At 45.2% G+C, this 12,868-nt stretch overlaps 2 long non-coding RNA genes across 2 annotated transcripts in view; one reads left to right on the top strand and one right to left on the bottom strand.

The window, feature by feature from the left end:
• Positions 1-8,351, bottom strand: part of LOC139048815 (uncharacterized) — a 171,001-nt gene extending 162,650 nt beyond the window's left edge. The window contains exon 1 of the long non-coding RNA XR_011507966.1: positions 8,261-8,351. This is a non-coding gene — a long non-coding RNA (uncharacterized lncRNA). The remainder of the gene's footprint in view (positions 1-8,260) is intronic.
• The window catches only part of LOC135920789 (uncharacterized), a 121,242-nt gene that overhangs the window by 41,516 nt on the left and 66,858 nt on the right, over positions 1-12,868 (top strand). The gene's annotated exons all lie outside the window — the stretch shown is intronic.

Raw genomic sequence — 12,868 nt, 5'->3', positions numbered from 1 at the left:
GAATCATTGTTTTTTTTGGAGGTGAACGTGCAGACCTACGCTAACCTAATGGCGTATGATTTGCCTCCTGTACGTAAATATCATGATGTAGCGTACAAACATCCCTTCTTTTATTCGTCCAAGAAATTGTGAGACGGTGCTGACTTTAAAAACTCACTTTACTCAATACACCAAGCAGGGTGCTGTGCGTACTTGTTTTAACAAGCATAACCGAGTTTGCAGCATGCTGGCCAGCGTCCAGGAGCTCGATGCAAGCAATTATTGTCTCTCGGCTTCTTTCTACCGCATCTGTGCATGAAAAAAAATAAGCTATTCGTTTTCTTACACACAGTTGTGCTTGCGACGATATTTTCTTGGAGTCTGATGCATATTCCTATGAAATCAACTATTACCCAGACGAATATCCTGGATTATACAGGTTGCAGTAGGATTGCTTTTACGGTCATTGCTAACGTGCACGTGAAAAAACTCACTCTACCATGAATCCAGGAATACATGACAGCGCATTTTACGTACAAGATAAGCAGCGTGAAAGTTTGAACCTCCTAATTCCGAGAAAATGAATCGACGTTTCAGTTACATTTTCACTACTGTGAGACTCCTCAACGACTCAATTTAATGTGCACCTAAGTAGTGCGGCAGGAGGAAAATCGACTCTTCGGAATAGCGTAGTCATGCAGCTACTAAAGCAATCTAGTCATAAACTAAAGGATAAAAAGAAGTGATATTGTGTTTCTTTTGTGATTTCAGTCAAAAGCAGTACCAACGCACGTGTGTTGCACTTATTATATTTAGCAATGTTGTCGCTGAAAATCAGGAAAAATAATATACGTGCAGCTATATGCAGTTCTTCCTATTCCTCACATGAATATCTGCAAGCTAATATAACTTTCAAGATTGTGACCAAAACAAATATTTTGTGCACCCTGCACAATTTCTGTCACAATTTTAAACTGCGCTCGTTACCCAGTAAACCACATATTTTGAAATAATCGGTTTACAATGCGTAAGCCGCAGCTAATCACTCGTAGCGTCTCTCAATGTGCTATTTTGCCCACGGAGAAGGCTTAAAGCAGTGCGTACATTTGCTAGGTTGTACATCTGACTCCAACTGGTTGCCATCCGCTGTTATTTACACGACAAAGCTGCCAATGGCATCATTTGGTCTTTGCACTGAGCAGGTGACACGAGCCATGTTTTCGAAATTAGTGGAGCAGTTATTGCACTACAAATTATTATTTGCAAGTAATATGCACTAACATTGGTCAATTCCATGTAATAATAACTTCGTTCTAATTATTTTGTATTTATATGCTGTTCATTTCTGAAAATATTTACCTGTGCTTACGACAGAGACGTTATCTGGCTCTGTGATTGTCATCCACATGTTTGCCATGCGGTACATAGTGCGCACGCGTTCACAATTCAGTAAAATATATGGCAAAAGAGCTACTTGCTCTTCTGCATATACGACCGTTATTTCAAATGCACTACAAGAATAAGATGACTCTGCATTAGGCTGGGAGATTCACGGATGTAATTTTTCGAACACAAGTCCTTGGAGTCAGCGCCTAATACTTAAGGTAAGCAATCGCAAGGCCCACTCACTGGTATTCGAAACGGCAACAAGACTTCAGCACGCGAGCATCAAGCAACACTCTTGTATTTACAATGCACTCGGAGTCAGCCTGCTATAAAATTAGTAATCACTGAAGAACCTAGTTTGATCGTGCCAGGAAAAATTTAGAAAGTACCTGTACATAGAAAGGATATTTTCCTAAAAATGTTCAATAAGCCGCAACAAAACTGATGCCTTACTCTTCAATTTGCAGCATACTGCTGTTACAGAAGATCCCGATGCACGGCCTTTCCAACCCATAATAGCCTCCATCTTTAATCTTCGTGAAGTTAAACCAACATTCCCCTGTGAAGTGAAAGACAGAGACAGGTGATGCGTGCAGTTCTATTTCTCTACTTTCGCAAATAACCTAACTGCACTACCACTCGGTCACAATGAGCGCAGTAGTGTGCTGCGCGTCAACGACTAAGTTAATAAGGACGAGTCGTTCACATACGTTGCCTATAAACAGATAAAAATACTATGTGGCGCCTCCAATGACCGCTGCGCTGTCAGCCTGTTTGTGATCATCCGAGCTTTTCTAGACCTTTACTAAGCTCATTTTGCAAAACAAATCCCCGTTCGGAAAACGCATTAAGCCCCAAAATATACTTCTAATCTTAACCACACGTGTACACTCTGCTCTTTATTGTTTGACAAGAACGTGACATTGATACGTTGTGGCGTGACTCGTCAGGCAGTTGCGACAAATCAGGCTGTTGATTCGGGCACCTGATTCCTACTGTGTGCCCCCTCTTGTCATCAGGTGGCTCCTTGATAAATGTGCTAATAGTATTGGCAGCACGAAAAGCCTTTGTCGTAGCGTTGTGATCTGGTGCCGGTGCAGCGAGGGAACAAGGTCTTGTTTTCCCTGTCCCTCAAACAGGGTTAACTGAATTCTAGAGTTTTGCATGCCAAACCAACAATATCACTATGAGGCACGGTGTGATGTTGGACTCCGTAATAAGTTTGACCAACTGGGATTGTTTAACGTGCACCCAATGCATGGTACGGAGGCGTTTTTTGCATTTCGCCTCCATCAAAATGAGGCCGCCACAGGTGGGTATTGACCGCTTGCCCTCGAACTCAAAGGTACAATGCATGTTTAGGTCCTCGAATGTGTCTGCATCCACGTTGCTCCAGCATCCGCTCCTATGGAAGTCTCCGCGACGGAAACTGCAGCGACATGTTAGCCTACCTTGGCCACCGCGTGGACTAAGAAGTAATTAACTTCGCGATGTATTCGATTGGTGTATGGCAATGCGCGGCCAAAAGGAAACAAATGGCGAGGGCATTGGCTCATATGGTGTAATTTCGAAAACTTCAGCTTTCGTGAAATAGATCATCATCATCATCATCATCATCATCATCATCATCATCATCAGCGTGGTTACGCCCACTGCAGGGCAAAGGCCTCTCCCATACTTCTCCAACTGCCCCGGTCATGTACTAATTGTGGCCATGTTGTTCCTGCAAACTTCTTAATCTCATCCGCCCACCTACCTTTCTGCCGCCCTCTCTCACGCTTCCCTTCCTTTGGAATCCATTCCGTAACTCTTAATGACCATCGGTTAACTTCCTCCAGCTTCCCTCCTATCTTCCATTTCTTTTTCTTGATTTCAACGAAGATATCATTATCTCGCGTTTGTTCCCTCACCCAATCTGCTCTTTTCTTATCCCTTAACGTTACACCTATCATTCTTCTTTCCATAGCTCGTCGCGTCGTCCTCAATTTAAGTAGAACCCTTTTCGTAAGCTTTCAGGTTTCTGCCCCGTACGTGAGTACTGGTAAGACACAGCTGTTGTAAACTTTTCTCTTGAGGGGTAATGGCAACCTGCTGTTCATGATCTGAGAATGCATGCCAAACACACCCCAGCCCATTCTTGTTCTTCTGGTTATTTCTGTCTCATGATCCGGATCCGCGGTCACTACCTGCCCTAAGTACATGTATTCCCTTGCCACTTTCAGTGCCTCGCTACCTGTCGTAAACCGCTGCTCTCTTCCGAGTGGGTTAAACATTACTTTAGTTTTCTGCAGATTAATTTTTAGACCCACCCTCCGGCTTTGCCTCTCCAGGTCAGGTATTCTTCATTAACTCTTATCCCCAATTCTTCCCAATGCAGTTCTCTGAATACCTCCTGTAAACTCGCTGTGCATAGCACTGAAGAGATCGTATCTCCCTGCCTGACGCCTTTCTTTATTGGGATTTCGTTGCTTTCATTATGGAGGACTACGGTGGCTGTGGAGCCACTATAGATATCTTTCAGTATTTTTACATACGGCTCGTCTACACCCTGATTCCGCAATGCCTCCATGACTGCTGAGGTTTCGGCTGAATCAAACGCTTTCTCGTAATCGATGGAAGCTATATATAAAGGTTAGTTATATTCCGCACATTTTTCTATCACCTGATTGATAGTGTGAATATAGTCTATTGTTGAGTAGCCTTTACGGAATCCTGCCTGGTCCTTTGGTTGACGGAAGTCTAAGGTGTTCCTGATTCTATTTGCAATTACCTTAGTAAATACTTTGTAGGCAATGGACAGTATGCTGATCGGTCTATAATTTTTCAAGTCTTTTGCGTCCGCTTTCTTATGGATTAGGATTATGTTAGCGTTTTTCCAAGATTCCGGTACGCTCGAAGTCATGAGGCATTGAGTATACAGGGTGGCCAGTTTCTCTAGAACAACCTGCCCACCATCCTTCAACAAATCTGCTGTTACCTGATCCTCCCTAGCTGCCTTCCCCCTTTGCATATCTCCCAAGGCTTTCTTTACTTCTTCCGGCGTTACTTGTGGGATTTCGAATTCCTCTAAACTATTCTCTCTTCCTTATCGTCTTCGGTGCCACTGGTACTGTATAAATCTCCATAGAACTCCTCAGCCATTTGAACTCTCTCATCCATATTAGTAATGATAATGACGGCTTGGTCTCTTAACGCATACATCTGATTCTTGCCAATTCCTAGTTTCTTCTTCACTGTTTTTAGGCTCGCTCCGTCTCTGAGAGCATGTTCAATTCTATGCTTATTATACTTCCTTATGTCAGCTGTCAGCTGTTTGTTGATCAACTTCGAAAGTTCTGCCAGTTCTATTCTAGCTGTAGGGTTAGAGGCTTTCATACATTGGCGTTTCTTAATCAGATCTTTCGTCTCCTGCGATAGCTTACTGGTCTCCTGTCTAATGGAGTTACCACCGACTTCTATTGCACACTCCTTATTGATGCCCGCAAGATTGTCGTTCATTGCTTCAACAGTAAGGTCCTCTCCCTGAGTTAAAGCCGAATACCTGTTCTGTAGCTTAATCTGGAATTCCTCTATTTTCCCTCTTACCGCTAACTCATTGATCGGCTTCTTATGTACGAGTTTCTTCCGCTCCCTCCTCAGGTCTAGGCTAATTCGAGTTCTTGCTGAGCACGTCCACATCTGACTGACTGAATGAATTGAACAAGGTTGCGCGCGGCTTATATGCTTGTTTAGAGGCAATGTAATACGCGCATCGCTGATGTCTCTGGAGGCCACAGTTACGAAAACTGCCAAGTCTTCCTGCAAAGCATGACTCCTTGAATTATAGATGGAGTGGAGCAAAGCGAAGACAGGCTACAACTTTCTAGTACGACAACTACACCTCAGCCTGAGAATGTTCCAGCAGTTTTTCTGAACAAAAAGTGAAGCACGGCACACAGGCGATCAGCGCCTGTATTGTTACCAATGTGATGAAACGGGTGACATCTTACAAGCGATCCCAAGCAGAGGGGGAATACTCGAAGCCTTTCTTTTTCTTACGGCACTTCCAACCCTTCGCAGAAAGGCACACACACACACGCGCGCGCGCACACACACACACACACGCCCACACACGCACGCACGCACGCACGCACACACACATACACACACGCGTATATACATATAGATATACATATATATATCTATACACGTACGATTATTACTTATTACCACGCATTCCTCCAAGCAACTCACATGGCGTAGACAAGTCACTAAACACTCCGAAATAAATCACGTTGTTGAAATTAAGCGGATTCTAAACTGCTGGAAAAATATAAGTGGTACAGTTCTGCGTGATCTTAGTCATAATTACCGTTGAAGGATTAGGTGACGAAGACCTGGATTGGTATAAGCATTAGTTTATTTCGAGTGATACTATCAACACGCATCTTTTTTTTTTTCACATAGCTGGCTCGCATTGTATTGCCGGAGTGCGGCGGCGTATAGTGAAATTAGAGGCAATTAACCCAATGAAAGCGATAGTGACAGCTTACACAGTTATTAAAGAAACTTCAGAAACAAATTAGTCATATACAATGAATCCTGCCTGATTGCCTACACATCGGTCATTTCTAACGCGACAGCGTTAAGGAGCTCGTGTCGCAGAAAAGCCGGTGCCTTCGGCGTTAGTCGTGAGCGAAAAATGGCGGAAGGCAATTCATAAATAAAACAACTTGCAAGATGGGCTGGGTGGGAATCGGACGAGGGTCTCCAGAGTGTGAGACGGAGACGCCATCACTCAGTCATGAGTTTGATAGTTCAAACGGGACAAAAGCACCTCCAGTGAATGCGGTGTTGCTTTAGAAACGTGCCGTAGAAAGTTATACTGTGGTGTATATCGGTAATTATGAGCATGTAAATTGCAGAAGTCGCAGTAAAACACGTAGTGAAGTGCGTTTGCGACACTTTTCTTCTGCGCTTGGCGCACACGCAGAGCCATCTTGAGGTAAACACTGAAGACACCCTCATCGCAATGTACGGCGCTGCCCCGACAGGTGGCGCGCCACTCGCCCGCTTCTCCCCTTCGTCTCGTTTGAGCGCATTGGGGCCACGCGGGCACCGGTGTGAGGATGCCCCACTACCCTTGCGTTTAATAAATTTTCTCGCTCTCTCCCCTTCCAACTTCCAGCGTGCGTCACTCGAACCCTCCTGTTTAGGCGACGCGGCTCCTATTTCCGCTTACAGCGCGATTTCTAGGTGCAGCGTCTGATGCGGGACGCCTCTGACGTGATCGCTGCGCCGTAGGGTGTCTGGTGGGAAAGCGTCCCCTGCGATGTGTGCCCTGCTGCTGGCGAGGAGTCATGCGTCTGCGTGGTGCTCCCAAGCGAGATAGAGGACGATCCCATTGAGGCGTGAGCCCCATGATCGCGTCCGCATTCATGGCTAGTCGTGGCCCGGCTGTCCGTGCCGATGAGGACGTTTGGCTCGCGTAGATCATTTCTCCCTCCGAGACACCGAGTTCTTTGGCTCGTTCCGCTTGTTCAGGCGCACGTTTCGTCTTTGTGTGACTCAAGAGCACGCTGAGCGAATGAGTGGGCGGTGCGAACGGGGTGCGATAACGCTATCGCGTTCCACTCTTGAAGGCGAAGCTTAAGCGTCCTCCATTTTTTTTTGCGCTGCTGATAGCTTGTCACTAGCCATGCTACGAGCTTACATCTGCATGTTAGCACAGCAGCCGGGATAGGACACATGATTTTAACCACAGCGGTGCGAAGTCTCTGCCACTGAACTACTAGGGCAGGTTAGCTGAGTGAACCGGTTGAATTCCTTGATAGTGATTGAGCGGTTTCGCACGACATATTTATGGCGTGTTGTCATGAAAAAGTGCTCAATGACGATCCTACTTTTCTGCGGCTTCCGCAGATCTAGCCTAGACATCTAGGCTTAGACATCTAGCTCCCACGTCATCAGGTTTGATTGCACTGGGGCGTTCAGCCCTAGGCGCTCGGACTGGTTGGTGCATTTGTAAACGTCAGTGAGCATTTCATTCGTCTCTATAGACGAGACCTCCTGCAAATAAATGACAGCCGAAAAACAATGTTTTTCTGTTCAATATCTCCCTTTCCATCTTACGAAAGTCTACATGGCCGAAAACCACCGTGATGATGTAGACTCTCGATTGCAAATCGTTCACTGGGAATTTAAAGGCCCTTTTCTGACTGAGCACGTGTGCGTGAGATTTTCAGCGACGATATCATGGAGAAGGGCTGCAACCCATCTGCAAACAGTTTTAAACCGGAGTGCAATTTTGCAGACTGTTGTAGTTTCGTTGTAGTTCCACGGGTGCATCTTTAAGCCTTTCGTAACACTTCTGAGACATGTAGAACGCGGGACGTTCACAGTGACACGATTGTTTATTTATCAGCCTTATATCTATTGTAATTTGACTTTCTGTGGATTTGTGCGTTCGCGTACATCGAAGTAGCCTTAAATTGTTTCGTTATAGAAGCTGCCACGAACAAAGAGCAGGTGCTGTCGGAAGCCAGTGACGAGCCGGGTGCGTTTTCCTACAGGCAGGAACTTTGCTAGCTTTTGAGAAGTAATCTCTGGAAGACTAGCAAACGATGGCATACCGTTCGGATTGTGGCTGTCTGCGTGATTTTCTTTCGGAGCTATTTCATCACTTTTCCAGGCGAGAACAACGCATGGATCAAACTACATTTCGCATTCCCAATGCTTGCGATGGATCGAAGAAAAAGCCTGGTCAGCCATTTTTACTTCATATTCACGCTGCCAGCGCCTCTAGTACAGTTATCGACGTGGTTGTCTGGCTTCCCTATTGATACAAATTATTCAAGAGTTACGTTACCTTTCGGAAACATTTCGAATCTACAATATACAAGAATATGTGACTCACCGTTTACCATATTGCATGACAAGCCGGTGGCAAACATAAATGCAACAATAATTGCAAGAAACTTTGTCATTTTCTTGAATAGATGACAGCTGTATAGGCTGAAAAATAAAAGAGTTGTCGCATTAAAACCTGTTGAATCTATGCTACAGTTACATTCCTCTTACTATGCTGTGTAAAACGAAACGTAGGTCTGCGAACACAGGGATGAGAACCTTCTTTATCAGAACGTGTTGTTTGATCAACAGTAGCGGCGATCGATCAACGATCGCCGCTACCGTTGTGTGAGTCTAACTTGTTATTCTGGGCACAAGTTCGCGTAATAAAAAGTTCTTTACGTGACTCTTAGTTGTGTCGTTATCTCATTTTTCACCGCCAATAGAAGGAGACAATATTACAGGAAGAACAGTTCAGGTCCGCTTTTACGATTACACCCGTACGTAAGGTTACCGTTACAACGACCTCTTTTGTAATTGATTTTATCTTGTCTTTAGGTTACCGCAGCTGGCCTTGTGAACGCTGTAACATGACAATCACCATGATCACATTGCTCTTGCAAGCCTGATTGTACTGAAAGATACTCTGAACCACACAGCTGAAATAATGAATGCCTGTCTCTTGTGCGTAATAAAGCACGAAATCACTAAACAATGCCTACATTATATATTATCGCTTCGTAAGTAACCACAAGCGTGCAAACCTTCTTGTAACAGCTTGTGATATTCAATGGATTCAAAGAAAACGTAATGCCCAAGTATTCACCACTAATAACGCACACATACACTTATGAAAGTATGTAAAACAGACGTGCAGAAGTCACATAACCGCGGTGTTATACATACGCTACTGCCGCGTGAAGATCGAAGCGGGCGCTCAAGCACCGTGATGCAGGAGGAACTGAACAGGTGCACGAGAACGAGGCGCTTGAAGGTGGAGGAGCCATTCTAACGCGACAGCGTTAAGGAGCTCGTGTCGCAGAAAAGCCGGTGTCGTCGGCATCGGCGTCAGCGGTAAATACCGGAAGGCACTTCATAAATAAAATAGATCTTACAAGATGGGCTGGTGGGAATCGAACCAGGGTCTCCGGTGTGTGAGACGGATACGCTACCACTCAGCCACGAGTTCGTTCCTTCAAAACGGGACGAAATCGCCTCTAGTGAATGCGGTGTTGCCTTAGAAACGTGCCGTAGAAAGTTATACTGCGGTGTATATCGGTAATTATGACTATGTGAGTTACAGAAGTCGCAGTTTCATGAGTAGCGAAGTACTTTTCCGCTAAATTTCTTCTGCGCTCTGCGCACACGCAGAGCCATCTTGCGGCAAACACAGAAACCCCCTCCTCGCAATGTACGGCGCTGCCCCGACACGTGGCGTGCCACTCGCCCCATGAGCGCGTCCCTCTTCATGGCGCGTCGGGGCCAGGCTATCTCTGCCGATCGCGACGTTTGGCTGGCGTAGCGCGTTTGAGTAGGCGGTGCGAACGGGATGCGATAACGCTATCGCGTTGCGCTCTTGAAGGCGAAGCTTAAGCGTCCTCCAATTTTTTTAACTTGATACTGTGGTATCTCTATCTGCACGTCTTTTTAACCACTCCGTACTGTTCAACAAGAAGACCGTGCTTTGTCTGGCTCTTCGTTGAGTGATCTCTCGGGGTTCCTATCTAAGTATGAGGTGGATTTATTCCTCTTGTTGTTGGCGACAAGTAGTGCTTTGAGAGAAAGTTAGATGTTTCAAATTGAGATAGTGCCACATATGGCAACAAATTAACCAGGGTGCGACCCGGAGCGATCTCCACCTTGGTCGGCCTCCCTACCGCCTAATCAAATGAATCATGAATGTTTGTTCAGTAGTGGGGTGAGCGGCATTCTTGTGGCACTGGTACCCATGCGTGGAGGAACGATCTGGTTCTACAACCCGAAAACTGTTCAGACGAAAATTCAGGCAGCCACGAATCACTACTTGTGCCTAGCTGATGTACTACAGTTTGGCGCAGCTGGGATCGTTAGCTGTTCGGCAGATCAGACATGCGTATATGAACTAATTGTAGGAAGATTCACAGAAGGCTTCAATACACTTCTATCCTTAAACTTAGCGCAATTATTGCCCACTGTTAGTTCTCAGCCAAAAAAAAACTGTCACTCGCAGGAAGATGGCGCAATTGATACTACATTTCACATAGAGCAAGTCAGGCCCGCTTCACGTTTCTCAAGCAGAACACTATGCGCGCAGACAATTCTGATTCTAAGGCTAACTCAAACGTGAAATTTCACGTGAGGGCATACAAACAGAGGCGTTCTCCCCTGGAGGCTAGTAATGTAGACCCAATGTCTAACTTCTCTCTAGATTCCTTCCCTAGGTTGCTCTCTAGATTCCTTCCCTAGGTTCCTCTCTAGATTCCTTCCCTTCCCTAGATTCCTTCCCTAGGCTCCTCTCTTGATTCCTTCCCTTCCCTAGATTCCTTCCCTCCCTAAAGATCCTTCCTAATTCAACTCAACAACCAATAGTTAGAATGGACATGCTCCCTCTGCGATGCTCTAGTAGAGGGCGCTACAGTGAAACTGCCGTTCGACATTCGCAACTTCTACCGATTTAAACATCCTATTTCTCAGCTTTGTGCAGGTGTTATTTTACTGCAAGAGATTTGGTTATCCGCAAAAATAATTTTGCTTGTACGGTTCTAAATCATTTCGCCTAGATCACGAGGATAGAGGTGCGGGCTTGGTAATTATCGTCTCAAGCAAGTTTTACCACAGGGCGACTATGTCACGCCAGCTAATGTCTCGAGAATGTTATAGTCTAGCCATACAAATTATTCGCCCTGGGAATACTCCTTTCTCTTTACTTATATATACTTGCCTTCGGGTTCGCAAGACACGCACCTGCTTGACACAATTCTCGTAAAGTGCGCTAAAAACATTATTGGCAGGACACTTCTACTCACATCACCTATCGTGGGGATCGAGACCAAACTAGTGTGGAAAGCGCCTATGGGACTGGGCAAGGACTAATAACTTTTTACGACAGCATTCGGGTTCGGTTACATTTTTTGGCCGACAATTCAGACCGTTGCTAGATCTTACTCTTTCCGGTTCATGTCCTTCGCTATGACCATACAAAACGGTAGATATTGGGACAAACAGTGACAATGTTCCACTTTTGTTAATTTAATAGGTCCACAGTCGGCAGTGGTGGTTCGAATGTGCTACTTTGTGGATTACCATAGCTTTAAATATCAGTCGAACGTTCTATTTTGTGGATTACCATAGCTTTAAATATCACTTGCGGGCCAATTCTAAATGAATTAAAGTTATTCATCGAATGCTGATGATATTTACTCAATTTTGGACACGTCGTTAGGAAGGTCAGAATTACAGTTAAAGCATTCAAAGTCCCCATATATTAAAATTAGTGCAATGACTATTACTCGCAGGGCTACAAGCAATGAAAATGTGCGTGTAAACAACTCATACATAGCCAGCCTCCGCGGAACTGGAAAAATCAAATATTGATTGCTGGAGCCCTGGAAAGTACGATATCTAAGGTAAAAGATCATCGCAATGTCCAACATTTTGATTTTTCTCAAAGTCAAATAGTAAGTGTGCATTGCTTCCGTTTCTAAGATCCCAATAACTGAATCCGCGTCCCTTCCGCCTGAAGTCGATCGTTTTGACAATCCGTGAAAAGGCTGACACTCTTGATATATTTACGAGAGCTTTGGAGAACTGTCTCGCGACCTACCTTCCTTCCTCTGCACAGAGACAGGGTACAAAAGAAGATCTCGAAAAGATTTCTTCGTTAGAATCATCCTACGTTTTTTCTTGTTTACCAGTTGGAGCGCCAGGTCTCTATGGACTCGCTACTAAGATGTTCAAAACTGTGTTTGACGGGGCTCCTAACGTTTTCTTCGGGGCACTAACTTATTCTATACAGCATGCATGGATACCTTCTGCGTGGAGAATTGCAAAGGTGATTTCACATCCTAAAGACAAAAATAAAGGTTATCTTCTAGAAAATTTTCGGCCAATTTCTCTAACCCCAAATTTTGTAACATAATTCGAAAGAATATTGTTACAGACGATAAAACAGGAGAGAAAGAAAGACCCCGGATGCTAACTGCTGCGAGTTGTTGGTGGTGAGCCATCTTAACTACCCTGACTCATTTTGTACATATATTGTCAATGGAGTCTTTCTATGCTCCCAACGTCATCGTAACATATTGGTGAGCGGTGGGGGGAACCACGGCTTGAAACGGAGCTCCGCAGTGGACGTCTCATCCCCGTCCACACTGTGAACGACGGTGAGCACGCATGATCAACGTCGTTACCGCCTCCTACATAACCACCGCCAGCTACGTCGATGTCACCTTCGGTTGTTGTGCAATCCAAGCATCCTGGAACTTTCTGCAGGACCGATGGCGTCGACGTTGAAGAGTGGGTGGCCATCTACGAACGCGTGAGTGGAATCAGCTGATGGGACCCTACGCTTATTCTAGCTAACCTATTCTTCTACCTAAGAGGAACGGCAAAGTGTGGTACGAAAACCCCGAAGAGGAGCTAACCAGCTGGTACCAATGCAAAGAGAAGTCGACAGAATTATTTGACAAGCAAGCGG

Source organism: Dermacentor albipictus, chromosome 8, assembly GCF_038994185.2.
Source record: "Dermacentor albipictus isolate Rhodes 1998 colony chromosome 8, USDA_Dalb.pri_finalv2, whole genome shotgun sequence".
NCBI classification, from domain to species: Eukaryota; Metazoa; Arthropoda; class Arachnida; order Ixodida; family Ixodidae; genus Dermacentor; species Dermacentor albipictus.
Note: the sequence above shows the minus strand (reverse complement) of the source record. Positions and strands in the feature narration are given on the sequence as shown.